Raw genomic sequence first — 16832 nt, forward strand, 5'->3', positions numbered from 1 at the left:
ACTTACCTGCCTGCAGCCTCATCTCCACCAAGATGTCCTTGAGCATACAGTCATAAATGTGTACACAAAATATGAGGCTGATTGGTCCAGTAGTTTGCCAGATTAGCTTTGGAAAGCTGGATACACACACTAATATAAACACAAACTCATAAACACACATGACCAAATGCATGACAACAAGCTTTAGGGCTTTATTGTATTTTTTTTGACAATTTCGTTTATGTTAATATTTTCTTTTCTTTTACGCAAGCACATGTTGGTGTATTTCTTCTTATAAGATTGAAACTGTCTAATAAAATCAATCAGTCAGGAATGATATCATCACCAGGCTGACAAAGCAGTGATCAGAAACAACTGGAGTAAAACTGAGATTAGAAATGACTCAGCTTTTTTTTTTCTTTTGCTGAAGTTCCAACCTTGGGAAATGTCATCCGTGGTTATGATTTTAAGATCAGTATTCAATTAATAACAAAACTAAATTAACTAAACAATTAGCTATTAACTAAATTACTTTTAGTTCCTCTGATTTACATTGATTGCCATATTTCAGTTATTCTCCTCTCCTCTTATCCCACTAATGTGCCGATCACAAAGTTTAACTGCAAAAGTTTCAAAACTGTCAAAGTGAAGCACAAGTGACTTGAAGCTTTGGATGATATTCTTCATTTTATACAAGCTCCTCCACAATGTACTGAAACAGTGAACGTCATGGTAGTAAAACAAGTTTACCAACTTTTGTACCATCCATTCATCTCTTTTCAGAACAGGGACATTCCCGCCTCCTAATCAAGGAAAAAACACAGAAAATTAAACAGCTGAAGCAGCTCAGTCACCCACAGGTCTTTATAAAAACAAGATGAAGTTACTTTTGTTGTTTCTCTTCTGTCATGTTTCATCTCCAGGTAAGATCACAAATTTAATCTTCCATTCACTTTCCCCTCAGCTCTGTATTTTGTTCTTGGGCAGCTCCAGGACACACCTGCAGTGTATGTTCTGACTGGATCATACTGAATACATCATATTCATAAGTGTTGATGATGATGTGTGTATATTTAAACTAAATGTGTGAACCTTGTTTGTTCTGTAGTGAAACACTCCCTGGAGTACTTGTTAACTGCGTCTTCTGGAGTTCCAGACTTCCCAGACTTTGTGGGTACTGCAGTGGTTGATGACATTTTGGTGGCAAACTGCAACACCAATGAAAAGATAATAGAACGAAACAGGACTGGATGAAAAAATCTTTCAACATTTTCCTGGAGTCCATGGAGGAGTACACTCAAATGTGTCTTGTGAATCTGCCATACGGGTTTAAAACTACGATCTTCCGTTTGAAGCAGGACTTGAACCAAACTGGAGGTAGGCTACATCATTCCTTTAGGTTGTATTTCACTTATGGCTAAAATGGTCTGCATCCTGATTTGTTATTTGGCAAAACAGAGCTATTTATAGCTTCTTTTACGAACATGTGCATGTGTTCATGTGTGCACATTACAGGCATTTGCTGGGAATGTATCTGAAACTGCAGGTGTCAAACAGGTTTTACTGTTACTGTTTTACTGTACTGTATTTTACTGAAATAAGAGTTTGATGTGTGCACAGAATGCAAGAAGACATAATCACTTTGTTGACTGCCACTGGCAATCACCCATTAATTCATAGAACAAAGGTTACCATTGTAACCTTTAAATTGTTTTACAGAAATTGGGTTTCATCTTTTACACAAAGAAAAACTGTGCTGACTATTTGCTCTTGGATCCCTGTACAAACCACAGGGCTGGGAGAAAAGCAGTGCATCACACAATATGTTAAAGGTCATCTTTCCACTGGAGATATCATCTGTACATCAGTGTTAATTACAGTCTCTGTCTCTCAGGTATTCACACCTTGCAGGAGAGGATAGGCTGTGAGTGGGACGATGAGACTGGAGAGGTTAATGGTTTTAATCAGTATGGTTATGATGGAGAAGACTTAATGTCATTCGACCTGAAGACACTGACATGGATTGCTGCGAAACCACAGGCTGTCATCACTAAAATTACATGGGATGCCTCCAGATATGTAGTTTTAGATGTGGATGGGATTTATGTCACTCAGATATGCCCTTTTTTTCTGAAGGTATATGTATCCTATGGCAACAGCGTTCTGCTGAGAACAGGTAGGATCACATGATCTGATGTTGTTTCATGGACACAACAGTGTTGATATAGACTGCTCAGACTGAACTGACATTGTGTTATCACTCCAATCAGTCTGATATTACTTTCTTTTTGGTCGTTTTCCATGTGGTACTAAGATTTGATTTAGAGATTGACAGTTTTGGTTATACATTACTTTTTACCAAAGCTGCAATGGCCAGTACACAGATGGCATGACTGAGGTAAGCTCCCAGTGTTTCAGTGTTTTAAAATTGAAATAGTTCTACTGAACAATGACACTGTGATTCACTGCTATACTGTAACCTATAAAAAATATCAGAACCTTTCTAATTGACTGTAGTGAGTTTCTTCTGTGGTGATGTAGTTTCCCTCTCTGCCTGATATACAGACAATGTGAAAGTTGTGTAGCAAATGAATTGGTATGTAGCACTGTCATAACATTTTTACAGCTCATAAGATACATAAGACTGTTGATTTTGCATTTACCTGGGAGAGAAGTTGCTAGCATGTTGCTACTTCATAAATTATCCAGTGTGGCTTGAGTTCATAACAATACCATCTGTAGTTTCATGCTGTAGTGTACTTCCTCTGAGTCTCTCTCTGCAGACCTTGCCTCAGTGTCTCTCCTCCAGAAGTCTCCCTCCTCTCTAGTCAGCTGCCACGCTACAGGTTTCTACCCTGACAGAGCCATGATGTTCTGGAGGAAAGATGGAGAGGAGATTCATGAGGACGTGGACATCGGAGAGATCCTCCCCAACCATGATGGATCCTTCCAGATGAGTGTTGACCTGAACCTTTCATCAGTCCCACCTGAAGACTGGAGGAGCTACGACTGTGTGTTTCATCTCTCTGGTGTGAAAGATGACATCATCACCAAACTGGACAAAGCAGTGATCAGGACCAACTTGGGTAAGTGGTTTCAATATCAGGTCCATCCAGTAGTAGAGACAAAGTGTGAATGTTTTGTTGTGGTTCCAGTTTCTCCCTCACAGTTTCCTGCTGGTCCTGTTATTGGAGTTGTTGTAGGACTGCTGCTGCTGCTGGCACTCTGCATCACTGGACTCTTCCTCTGGAGAAGGAACCATCATGGTGAGTGAAGCCATGTTCACTCACTGTTTGATTCAACATGTGGGTTTAACTCAAGAGGAAAGTGTCAAATAACATTTTAACAGCTCAAAATACCATGTGCATATGCAGAAAAAAAGTATTTCAAGCCTTGTTATTTTTACTCTGAAGGGATAGAAGTGTGAGCTGGCTGATGGTCAGTAGTTTTGCTGACAACAGAACACAGTCAAGGTCCTCAACAGATGTACTGCATTATATATTGTATCAGAGCTGCAGTCCTGCTTTTATATTCAAAGCAGAAATCTATGAAATTTTGGAGGAATTCTGTAAAACATGCAAAAGTGTTCTTTGTTTCCTCTCATAAAATCGTTTTCTTTTTTTTTAAACATTTAATACTGTAATCTTTCATCTGTATTTCAGGATTCAGACCTGCAAACAGTAAGTATTCCTTTATAGGAAAAAAAAAATGGATCTGTTTTATTGATAAGAATTTCGTGTGTCTGCTACCATTTGCTTGTAATCATTTGTACTGTAATCAACCACTGATGTCCAGTTCTGTCTCACATATGATTACTAAAAACTTTAAAGTTAAATTTCACTTAATTTTCTATTTCTAACTTTAGACTCTTCATCTCAGTTGGACAACACTTTAGCCCTAACTGATGACAGTGAGTACATCATTGTTTCAGCTATGCTGTGCACGTGACATAATGTACAAGTTTCATAACCCACAAAACATTCTACATGACAAAGATTTTTCCTGGTCAGTAATGATACCAATACAGCAATGTGAAAATACTCCTCCATTCAAAATCCTACTTAAGAAGTAGTCCAGATGTATTATCAGAAAAATGTATTTAAAATATCAAAATAAAAGTAGGCTACTCCTTAAGAAAAAATTCCCCTGTAATGTATGAGTACAGGTGGGGCTATATGTTTGTTGCTTTATATGCAGGGAAGTATTGGGAAATATTGCCTCCAAATACTCAGGATAAAGTCAAAAGCAGCTACAGTTTACATCCATGTCTGCTCAGACTCATATGTAGCCATGACAGCAGACAATGCTTCAAATAAGGATGCTACTGTCGAGAAGATACAAATTATAAAACATGGATGCTTTACACATATTTTCAGCCCAGCAGCAAATCAATACAATCAGCACAGTTTCAAGATGAACACCCTAGATTAGTGTCACCAATTCTGTATCTGACTAAATGTTTCCCCTTCTGTTCCTGAGATATGACGTTGAATTATGGCCAGAAAAGTGTTTTTGCTGAAAATCATGATGTCACAGTGAAGCTGACCGTTGACATTGTGGATATTGCACGTCATCATTTAATCATTTTATTCATTTTAGACATTTGTGTGAAATTTTGCCAGAGGACTATGGATTCTTTATGGCCAAAAAAAGGTTTTGTGAGGTCACAGTGACCTTGACCTTGACCTTTGACCTTTGACCACCAAATTCTAATTATTTCATCCTTTAGTTGAGATAAAACAATTCCCTCAAGGCATTCTTGAGATTTGTGTTCATGTGAATGGGACGGAGGCCACAGACAGACTGACGGACAACCTAAAAATAAAAAATCGATCATGTGGAAGATCCTGAAAATATATTGATCAGTGCATCTGATATTGGTTATGCTATCTCAAAGCTGGACAGTAACAAGGCTTGTGGCCTTGATGACATCGCCATAGAGAACATATGAAATATGCCAGCCATAGGCTTTCTGCGCTGCTGGCTATATGTTTCACTGGTCTCCTACGTCATGGTGTCTTACCTGATTCCTTGACACATGTAATATTAGTCCCAGTCCTAAAGGACAAGGCTGCAAAGTTAAATAGTATGGACAACTATTGCCCAATTGCTCTGGCAAGTATTCTATCTAAAGTGCTTGAGAGAGTTTTGCTGAGTAGGCTGGCATTGTTTGGCTTTGTAGAGGTGCCCCTCTTATATTATTAGAATTCTAGTCTTCTGGTATGCAAACCAAACAGTGTGTGTCAAATAGGGCAAGGTTGTGTCAACTCCTTTTCATGTTCAAAATGGAGTGCGTCAAGGCGGAATACTGTCTCCTATTTATTTAATGTATACATGGATGATTTATCCAGATTGTTAAATGGGTGTAAGACTGGATGTCTAGTTGGAAACTCTGTAGTCAGTCACCTCATGTATGCTGATGTCCTGGTAGTATTCAGCCCATACACTGCAGGTTTGCAGCAATTACTACACGTTTGTTCCCAGTATGGTAAAGATTTTGATATTAAATTTAATGCAAAGAAAAGTAACATTATGACTGTCAAGAGCAGGGAGGACAGGAGATTAATTTTCCCTGTTTTTCGCTTGAGTGGAAATATTCTTAAGGTGTATAAAGAAACAAAATATCTTGGACATTACATATCTGATGAACTGAATGATGATAGAGACATGTATAGACAGTGCTGCAAATTGGCCAAGCAAACTTATTGCTGTGTAAATTTAGTATGTGCTCTCGCAGTGTTAAATGTTCTCTGCTCAGGGCCTACTGCACTACTATGTATACTGCACATCTGTGGTGGCGATATAACAACAGTAGCATGCTTAAGATCACTGTGGCCTTCAATGATGCCATGAGACTTTTACTTGGTGTCCCCAGGTGGCACAATGCAAGCCAGCTGTTTGTGAACTGTGGTGTTCCTACTCTTGGAGCTTTACTAAGACAACTGATGTATAAATTCATGTCTTGTCTGGGCAAGTCCAAGAATGCTATTATAGAGGTTCTAACTAGCCCTAACCAAAGCTGCTTTCGATATACATCTGGACTTCATAAACATTGGCATAACAGCCTCTATAGGAGCTTTTAAAATTGTTTGTAAGTAAATAATAAAGTAAATATATATATAAAAATGCCTCTGGCTTTGGCTATTGCCAGCGCAAATGCAAAAAAAATACTCAAAATTACACTTAAGTACAGTCCAGAAACTGATTTTTTTTTTTTTTTTTTTTTTTGCTTTTTTTATAATGAACATCAATAATGTCTCAAATGCATAGTCAGTTACTCAGTTTGTCCATTTACAAATTTGTCTTGACAGACTCCCAGTGAAAAGGGGAGGACTCCAATGAAGTTACTGTGGCTGTGAAGTGTCTGCAGACTCTCTCTGAAACATTTATTAGTCTTGAGCCTTATCTGGTTTATATCATTAGGGACCAGGCAGTTATCTGTCTTTGATGGTGATCAGTAAGAAGTCCAGCCCTTTAGTTGTCACATCATGGACTTCTGTTTGATGCTTCCACTCTTGAAACACACTAATGAAGACCGTGCAGTGAACCCCACCTGTAAACTCTTAGTATTCTCCTAATTCTCAGTGCTTGCATATTAATCAAAGAATGTCTTAGACCCAACACACGTATCACTGAACTGTATGTACAATGTAGAACTGCTGGGATATGTGTACACACATATATCTTTATATTCTCTCAGATAATGTTACATTTTGTGTCGCTATTGTTTTTGGTGTTTTCTGTGTGTGTGTGTGTGTGTGTGTGTGTCTTGCATCCCTCTTGTTAATACAGACATGATTCACTGTGACCTTTCATGAACTAATAAAAGTCTGATGGAAAGTTTTTTATTTGTCCGTTTGTTGTCCTTTTGTATCAGAATGACATGAAGTCTTCTTCATCATAACTGTACTGATTAAAACCATTAACCATGCCTCATGAAATGAATTAAGCTTCATTTGACCTACGAAACAGTCTCAGTGTAATACTTATGCTTGTTTCCTAACCATCAGAGAGAAGGGGAACTGCCCCATTGGTTCGACATCCCATTGTTCCGACCATATTAAACTCATTGTTCCGAAGTCTGTTCCGAAATCATCATGATGCCCTGTGGTTAAGGTCTGGTTAGGTTTAGGCACAAAAACCACTTGGTTAGGGTCAGGAAAAGATCATGGTGTGGGTTAAAATGAAAAAGAAAGTGGAAAAACACATAAGCCGTGAGCCTGCTCTGCCTCAAGCCGGTCGCGGCGCACCATACACCCGCTGCAAGCTGTTCAGCACCGCGGACAGTCGGACTAATGGGATGTCGAACCAATGACATGGACCCGAGAGAAGAGTGTCTTTTTCTTTTCAAAATAATTTATGGCACGCAGACCAGAGGACCCTATTTTACATTTTCTTGGCAAAGCTTCATAGTGAGAAGTTTGTTAGCCAGTTAAAAGGAATAAGGACATTTTTCTTTAGAGAATTTTCTTTTTGATGTTAAATTTTGTGGTTATGGCTGTTACTGGGGCAGGATCAGCAAAGAGATAAGAAACGTAAAGACCACAGTCAGTCATTCAACAGATGGAGAGAACTGTGGGAAATGAAAGGATTCAAAACTGATCCTGAATTGGCCCTCTTCCTGCTAGACAGTTATGAACATGTTTTAACAAAATTACTATTATCAAATCTGTTGTAGGCTTGAATGTAACCTAGGTGTATGAATGGTACTAAAACAAAGGTTATTTAATTTCACCATTGTCATATTACAGTTATTAATCGCACATAGCTATAAATAGAAACATTACCTGCAAACAGCTATGTTTAAAAAATATAAATAGTGTTAAAAACAAGTTGCATCTTTCTCTCATTCACTTCCGAAACAAATGCCAGATCAAGATCTTTATGGCAAGAGGCAGTAGTGCTCATGGGAGATGTAGTCTTCATTTCGGGAAACGCTGCCATTTTTTTCAACAGGGGATGCCAAAGTCAACACAAAATTAAAATTGCTTTAAAGTAAAATGTAACCACTCAAAATTCTTTTTGTAAACTGAAAATCCAAATTTAGATGACTTCTTTTTGTCAACAATGAATTCAGTGGCAGCCATGAGGCGACAGCAAGAACAGCCACCGCAGCAGGGATGGGGACGGCCATGTCATTGGGCTTCTCTGCTGAACAAAAATTAAGACCTGTTCAAATAAAGCAGGTAAGATGTCCATCCATCCATCCATCCATCCATCATCATTTTGTTCATTGGGTTAGTTGCTGGGAACTAAGACTGACTTAGCTGAGTTAATACAATATAATCTATGATTCTGGCTTTCATCTTAAAAGTGAGTGTCTGTAATAATACATTAAAAGTGGGAAGTTTAGGACCCCAGGAGATGCAGTGGAGAACGACCTCAAGAAGTGATTTGCTGTGGGACAAAGAGATTTTCAGGTTGTGGATTTGCATGCTTTTTTCTTAAATCAGGAAAGACTAAAAGTACACCAAAGCTTTTTTTCCCATCATTAGTCTTTGTGTCTTGAGCAGTGAGCATTATGTGGCCAGTTTCCGATAATTATTAATAGATAGCACTGACAGATCACACCTCATGATGGTATTCCTGAAATTTGAACTCACTCTAGCACTTACAGCACTTACCTCCTTACTTTCATCTGGAGTGTGAGGTGTGTTCACCTGAGAATATGCGTCACACTCCAGATGAAACATTAACCTAGGAAACAGGTTTGGACTGAAGGGAAAGTTTACATCAGCTGACTCTACTTCACTCTCCAGCTCTACGTCCATTCAAAACAAGATGTGTTTACTTCTCTTGCTCCTCTTCTGTTACAAAGACATTTAAAGTCTTAAGTTTAAACCCTTTGTCATTTTGATTCGGCCTACAGGCTCCTGTAGAGCTGGATACCACCTCAACACATTATTGTACTGTTTCACTGAGTGAAAGGTAACATTCCTAGGATGTTTATTGACATCTTGAAAAAAAATGCAAAACTCCTTAAAACAATTTCAGTAGGTATTTTGTTTGATCCATGTGTAATTTAGTAATCAGATCTTGTTGCAAGTGAGAAGGAATTGCTGTCAGTGTTCAAGTGAGTTTAGATTTCAGGAATACCATCACAGGGTGTGACCTGTAGACACTAATGATACTAATTAGACTAATGATAGGAACAGGTCTTTGGTGTACCTTTGCTCTGTACTGATTAAAGAAGCAATACAATTCTGTGCGTAGCTAACTGACAATCACTTATCCAACAGAATGATACAAGAAAAAAATTCAAAAATCATAGAGCATACTGTATTAACTCAACTCCAAGTTAGTCTTAGTTCATGGATGGATGGACTTCTGACCTGCTTTATTAGTACAGGTCTTAATTTTTTAACAGAGAAACCCAGTGACATGACTGTCCCCATCACTGCTGCAGTAGCTGTTCTTGTTCTCTTCCTCATCGCTGCCAAAGTGCGAGTAGCACAGAAGGATCCAAGCAAAGTAGGGCTGTCACAAAGACTTGCAGAGTTTTTACCATTGCTGAAATAACAAAATAAATGCAATAATTTCTGGAAAGTCTAGTTTTGCCTTGATTCCCTTTACCTCCTATCTTTTAAAATACAGACAGTCTATCCTGACAGCCAATCTAAAGAGACGTTTCAACAATGCAAGGACAATATTAACAAAAGCTTTCAGCATTTTAGAGCAAATCTCCAAACCTGTGATACTTTGCCTCTGAGGAGCTTGTAGATGGAAACAAAGTGTCACATCGAATGTTGAGAGTGAAACACATGGTAAAACATGCTTATTCACAGTCATTTAGGGTGGAGGTTACAACACATGATGTGTACAAGCACACATAAAACAATAATATCCAATTGAGGTAGTATATACAGTAGGTGCACCCAAGCCCACCTCTGGCTACATGTATCCTGTTCAAGGTTCTCTCTCTACTGCACACCAGAGAGAACCGGATTTTAATGTATTAAAAACTGTATTAATATGTGCTTAATTTGCTCTTTGTAACAGCTGCATGAAATGTCTCCATCACATGTAGCCATGTAACATCATCTAATACATTTAATTATGATCACCTGATGTTTTTCATGTTTATTTATTTATTTATTTATTTGTTTATTGAATCTGTGGTGGGGTTAAAATTGTGTTGCACAAGTCCATCAGTAGCCACAAAGCTTTAGTAACTATTTAATTAACAGCTCTTTATTGAAAAGTTCAGAGGCTGTTCTTTCTCCATTTTGTCTTGTTTGTTATAAATATATTGTTTTAAGAAATAGGGGAGGTTATTGAATTTTTTTTTTCAAAGGGGGTTCAAAAAAAAATATTACTAATGCTGGACAGCCCCTCCCCACCTCAATACATTTTGTACAGTCCCTAATTTAGTAGAGTCAGTGCTATTGTTGGGCAGATGAAGCCTTATGAAGCTTCAGACACAGCAGCACAGTGACATCTGGTGAATGCAAAACTCACAGCAGCCCTGCAAGACTTAAGTCAAGGAGTGAAACAAGTTTCTCAACTTCTGAATCATCTGCCCACCTCTGATCAAAACAGAAACACTCCCACCTCCCTCTCAGAAGACATACATCTGACAGAAGACAAACAGCTGAATCAGCTCGGTGCTTTACTCAAACATCTTAAAACAAGATGAAGAAGTTACTTTTGTTGCTTCTCTTCATCAGGTAAGATCACTTTGTACAGTTTTTTCTAAATGGTTAAACACTAACAGTGATTTATGAAGCACTGTCTCTGAAACCATGAACATTTGTCGCCAGTGTATTTACAAAGTGTGCCAAACTGAATGCCCTTTCTCTGCTTTACATGCAGTTTGTAATTTTGTAACACATTTTTTGCAAAACTGTTAACACAACTCAGTGCTTTACAATAAGTTGCGATTTAACACACTTATAGCAAAACTGTAAACATTGGTCTCTACATTGCAACATTATTTTGCCAGTTGCCTTTCCACATTAACACATGTACTGCCTAGCTCAAGACAACATTGCATGTCGGGGCGTTGGTAGCTCAGTGGGTAGAGCAGGTGACCCATATACAAGGCTGTTGCAGGCCTGGGTTCAAGTCCAGCCTGTGGCCCTTTGCTGCATGTCATCCCTCTTCTCTCTCTCTTCCCCTTTCAAGCTTACCTGTCCTGTCCATTAAAGGCAAATGCCCAAAAACATATCTTTAAAAAACAAAAGACAACATTGCATGTTATGTGAAGTCTTACAGCCAGACCCACAAAGAAGGCAAGATTTAGACAATATGTTTCACCAAAATCAAACTGAATTCATAATAAGTGTGGTAGTGTGTGTATTTGAAATAAATTAATATAAATATACATATTATACTGAATGTATAAACCTCATTTGTTCTGCAGTGAAACACTCCCTGCAGTTTTTCTTTACTGGATCCTCTGGAGTCCCAAACTTCCCAGAGTTTGTGGGTGCTGAATTTCTGGTGGCTTACTGCGACACCAACATCATGAAAGTAGAACCAAAACAGGAATGGGGAAAGAAGATTAATGAAACCCATCCTCAGCACTTTGAGTGGTTAACTCATGAGCGTTTTGAGATTAAGCCAAACTTCTTGAAAGCTACAATTAATAGTTTGAAGCGCTTCAACCAAAGTGGAGGATCTCTCATATAAAGAAAAGTGCACTGATTATTTGCTCTTGAATCATGAGCACATCAGAAGACATGAAAGAATAGCAGTGCATCACTCAATATGTTTAAGATCATCTTTCCAGTGGAGATATTATCATCTGTACATCATTGTTAATTACAGTCTCTGTCTCTCAGGCATCCATATTTTACAGCAGATGTTTGGCTGTGAGTGGGACGATGGGACTGGAGAGGTTAATGGTTTTAATCAGTATGGTTATAATGGAGAAGACTTCCTATCATTCGACCTGAGGACATTGACATGGGTTGCTCCGAAACCACAGGCTGTCATCACCAAACTGAGATGGGGTGCTGACAAAGCTAGAATAAAATACAATGAGATGATCCTGAGTCAGATGTTACCTGAGTTCCTGAAGGCGTATGTGGCCTTTGGCAAGAGCTTTCTGCTGAGAACAGGTAGGATCACATGACCTGATGTAGTTTCATGGACACAACAATCCAATCAGTCTGGTATTACCTTCTTCTTGACTGTTTTCTGTGGAGGTTAGATATATGTAGCACTCACCAGTCAGTAGAGACCGTGACAGCCACTGCACATTTAGCAAGAGTTTAACTGCAATGACAGGCTGTCAGTCAGTCAGTCAGTTGGTGGGTCCTTTACCTTGGTAGACTGGATGCATTGCTATGAAATTTGTTGCACAGATTCATGGTTCCCCCAAGAATGAATCATAAAAAATTTAATCTAAAGCCATTATCAGATCAAAATATCTGGTTATCCAATACTTTGGTTTATGGCCTGAAAAATACCTGCACAACCAATGACACTGACATCAGCCTCAGCTGTACTATAGGTTTAGTGCTAATTAACATATTAGAATGCTAACATGCAGAATTGAGATGTTATTATATCCGTAAAACATCAACATGCCGGTATTACTGTTGTTAACATACTGAGATCAGCTTATAGCTCAAAACATCACTCTACCTCAGGACAACCTCAAAGAGCTGCTGGCATGGCTTGGTCTTGTTAGGGGCCGGGCAGCTCTGCTGCTGGTCCCTCTTGAATTTGATAATATTCTCCTCCTTCTCCTTCTCCTTCCAAACATATCTAGCTTCCCATGCATGAAAATAAACCAAACATGACACATAGGTCCCATGCTAAACTTTCTCAATGGGAAATGGGGGTCAATAGTTTTGATAGTGACACTACAGCAACTGTTTTAAGTTCAAAACTCTGAAAAGTCATACCAAATCACCTGTATGGCCTACAGCTTTGCAACTTATACTAAACTGTAGGCCCAGTTGTGAGTACACTTTTGTAAACTCCAACCTAGTGCAAATTATGAAGTCCATCACTCTGTTTTTTTTGTTTTTGTTTTTTAACAACTGTAAAGCTAATTAAACTTATTTCCTCCCACACTTTTGGCTCAGTGTACGCCAAACATGCTTCCCATGCAAATTCAGACTGTCCTACACAAAAATATTACACAAATTTTCGAATGATCAAAAACTGAGCCCACAGTGCATCCAAATGTGTCACTGTAAACAGTACTGTAAACAGCTAGTGTAAATTCTTACTAAATAAAGCTCCAATGTTCATTAAATACATTGGCGATATTTTGCTGTCTGGGTAAATGAAGTATGCCAATTCTCAGAATTTTCACACAATAACTTAATTTTTGACACTAGTTTAAAGTCTGCCTGTAAATACATGTACAGCTGTTATGCTGCAGCCTGGTGTTTGGCTGTATCATGGTGCGAAGCCACATCTAAATTCTACACTGGTGAAGTAGCTTAACTTGATAACAACTTGTCTTTAATGCCTAAAAGCTGTGAATCCCAGGTGGTGCAGATTAAACATGCTTTTGCCTTCTCAGACATTGTGCTATGTGGGTTAGAAACATGTGATTTTAAAGATATTTCGAGGATAGTAATATTTTTGGCCCGGAGAGTTCTACTGATGGATCCCCATGGATTTGTTATTTGTCTTCCTCCTCTTCTTCCTTTTCCTCTTCCTTATTATCCTCTTACTTCTTTTGTTTTTATTCTTCTTCCTCCCCTACTGAGCACTTATCCATAGGTATGTTTAGCTTAGCTACTAGGCTTTACACACTGTTTATTCATAGGAGTTTCCCAGCACTGTTAGCCCACCTAGGCCAGAATTAGCCATTGGTGTCAGATTTGTCAGTTCAAGTCCTGAATTATGGTAATCTCATACAGATTTGGGCAGAAACCATGCAGTTCTTTACATGCAATGCACATGTATTATTCTCACCCACATATATTTCACTTTTTCTGCACTTTTTCTGGGGTCCCTACAGTCTTGGGATTGCATAGATTGGACATTACTGGAAGGCTGAGACTCTTGTGGATCCAATGTGACCAATTTTATTCTGTGATGATGTTAGACCCCATAACTAACTGCTTTGTTGTAATGAGATTTTTTTTTTTTTTTGTTAATTTGACCTCACCGTACTAAATGAGGCAGCACGGTGGTGTAGTGGTTAGCACTGTCGCCTCACAGCAAGTGAGTGTTCCTGGTTTGATTTATTTTCTGGAAAGTTGTGCTGATGGACCCTTTTTTCTTCTTCTTCCTCCCCAAAATGCCCAGCCCTGACCTACTGCTGCACAGCAGCTACAATTGTTACTTATGTTGCTCAGTTTAATGATGGTCTCCAACAATTCTCTACCACTACTATTGACATGAATCAGCACTGAGACTCACTGCGCTCACAATTGTGATGTTTTTCAACTAACAATCATGTCTTTCGCTCTCTCTTCTTTTTCTGTATGTCTTATGTTGATTTCTCCAGATTTAATTTCTGTTTATTTATTTTCCCTTGTTTTCTTTTCTTTAACATTTGCTGTTTCTCATCTTTCTCTACACCCTTTTTTCGTCTCGCTCCCTCTCCTTCTATTGTCTGTATTCCTCTCCCTCAGTGTCTCTCCTCCAGAAGTCTCCTCCTCTCCAGTCAGCTGCCACGCTACAGGTTTCTACCCTGACAGAGCCATGATGTTCTGGAGGAAAGATGGAGAGGAGATTCATGAGGACGTGGACATCGGAGAGATCCTCCCCAACCATGATGGATCCTTCCAGATGAGTGTTGACCTGAACCTTTCATCAGTCCCACCTGAAGACTGGAGGAGGTACGACTGTGTGTTTCATCTCTTTGGTGTGAAGGACGACATCACCAAACTGGACAAAGCAGTGATCAGGACCAACTTGGGTAAGTGGTTTCAATATCAGGTCCATCCAGTAGTAGAGACAAAGTGTGAATGTTCTGTTGTGGTTCCAGTTTCTCCCTCACAGTTTCCTGCTGGTGCTGTTATTGGAGTTGTTGTAGGACTGCTGCAGCTGCTGACACTCTGCATCACTGGACTCTTCAGCTGGAGAAGGAACCATCATGGTAAGAAAGATGTTTTACTCACCAGAAAGCCATTTCACTTTACTGCAGACTACAAGATAATATTTCAGGGGAAAAAGATCTAAAAGAAATAAAAGTGTGACATGGCTGATATTCAGTACTTTGACAGAATACAGTACTGGCATTTGGCTCATGTCCTGAAAGTTACTCTCATATCTTTAAATGTGATATACCTGTTAATCTAAATGATTTCTGATCTTAAATGTTTATTGATGTGATCATGTGTATTTCAGGTTTTAAGTATTATGCCTGATTATCTGCCTTTCCCTCTCTCTTTGTCGAAATAAAAACAGTTAATAGTTTTAAATTCAACTACTGATACATTTCTTGTTTAGCTTTAGACTCTTCTTCCTCTCAAACCACTTTGGTCAAAGATGCAGCTCTTGATTGATCACAGCGAGTACTTCGGCATGTCGATACTCTGTGCAAACACTGGGTACATTTACATGCACACCAATATTCCACAATTCTATTCTATGACAATATTCTGAATTTGATCCGGGTCACATAAACAGCATATTTTGTTTGGATTTTCCTAATTACGGTAGGCCTTTTTCTGAATTAAGCATTTTCCAATTAAGACATGTGGAATATATAAGTATTAATAGGTTTTAATAGCATTTTTTGGCATGCATACAGCACATTGAGAATATGTGTCCCCATTGGGGTTTTTACTGCAGTTTGTGACACACAGCCTCTTGCCTGTTTACAGTCCAGTCTGTCCACTGTCATGGAGACGTACACAAAGCAACTCATCAACAGATTGCAATGCTGTTGGGTATGACTGCATACCCCCCCACCCCCACCCCCACCCCCAAAATACTTTAATACTCTCCTAGGTAAACCTGTGAATCCTTTAAGCGTACAAAAAATATTCACAAGCAGCTGATATTAATTATATTACTGACTAAACAACTGGAACAAAGATTTTACCATAATATTGATTGAAAATTCTGCATTTTGGACAAAACATAGCCTACTGCATAATATGAAAGCAAATACTGTACAATTTAAAAACTAAGTCCAGGTCCTGTTGTATGCTCTCTCTTTACAGCTATCCAGTGAAGATAAGAAGAGGACACATAAGTCCAACAAATTTACTGTGGTACAAATATTTGATTATGTTTTGCATCATAAACATACATGAACAAAACTTATTTTACTGAATATTGAGATGTTTAGGTCATAGGGCCAGTTAGAAAGTCAAAGGATGCATAAAACTGGTCAAGTGTGAATTCAAGATCAGATTGACATGTGTCTGGTGTTCAGTGTAAACAGTGAAGACTGACTGACTGACTGTGTGAGAAGTGACAGAAGCATTGCAGATGCTGCTGTCCAGCTGTTTCTGCAGAGCTTTGGTGGAGAATGATTACTGCTGCAGCCAGCAGAGACCACAGACATTAAGAGAAAACCATGTTCCCAGTAGGACTCCTTGGGTTTTCAGACATATAAACTCCTACTTTTAAGTTACTGGACCTGTTTTCACTTCAGTAGGCTTTTGTCTCTATATGTTATATTCTGTTTTAGAAAACTTACGAACAAATTCAAACATGTTACATGTGTTTTGGAACAAGACAATACACAGTAACTGTCTTTAGTACATGCATGTCAGTTTATAATTTACTTAGTTGTTAACTGATCTCACTGTTACACTGGTGAGCTACAAAACATATAAAAGTTTAGTCACAGCTTCCAGAGGCTGATGACATGGTCTCTGTGCATCAGTTCAGATGGCAATTGAAAAATGTTTTTGTTTGTTTGTTTGGTGAACAGAATATTGTCTAGCTACATTTTGCTGCCTTTTAGTGTTATTTTTTAGAGG

General features: G+C 38.6%; 2 pseudogenes; both read left to right on the plus strand.

Annotated features, from left to right (window-relative positions):
- The first annotated feature begins 840 nt into the window (after positions 1 to 840).
- LOC125906163 (major histocompatibility complex class I-related gene protein-like) lies at positions 841 to 6822 on the plus strand (annotated as a pseudogene).
- Positions 6823 to 10611: 3789 nt separating this feature from the next.
- On the plus strand, positions 10612 to 15838 carry LOC125878552 (major histocompatibility complex class I-related gene protein-like; annotated as a pseudogene).
- Positions 15839 to 16832: the final 994 nt, after the last annotated feature.

The sequence above is a fragment of the Epinephelus fuscoguttatus genome, linkage group LG18, assembly GCF_011397635.1.
Source record: "Epinephelus fuscoguttatus linkage group LG18, E.fuscoguttatus.final_Chr_v1".
In the NCBI taxonomy this organism is placed as follows: Eukaryota; Metazoa; Chordata; class Actinopteri; order Perciformes; family Serranidae; genus Epinephelus; species Epinephelus fuscoguttatus.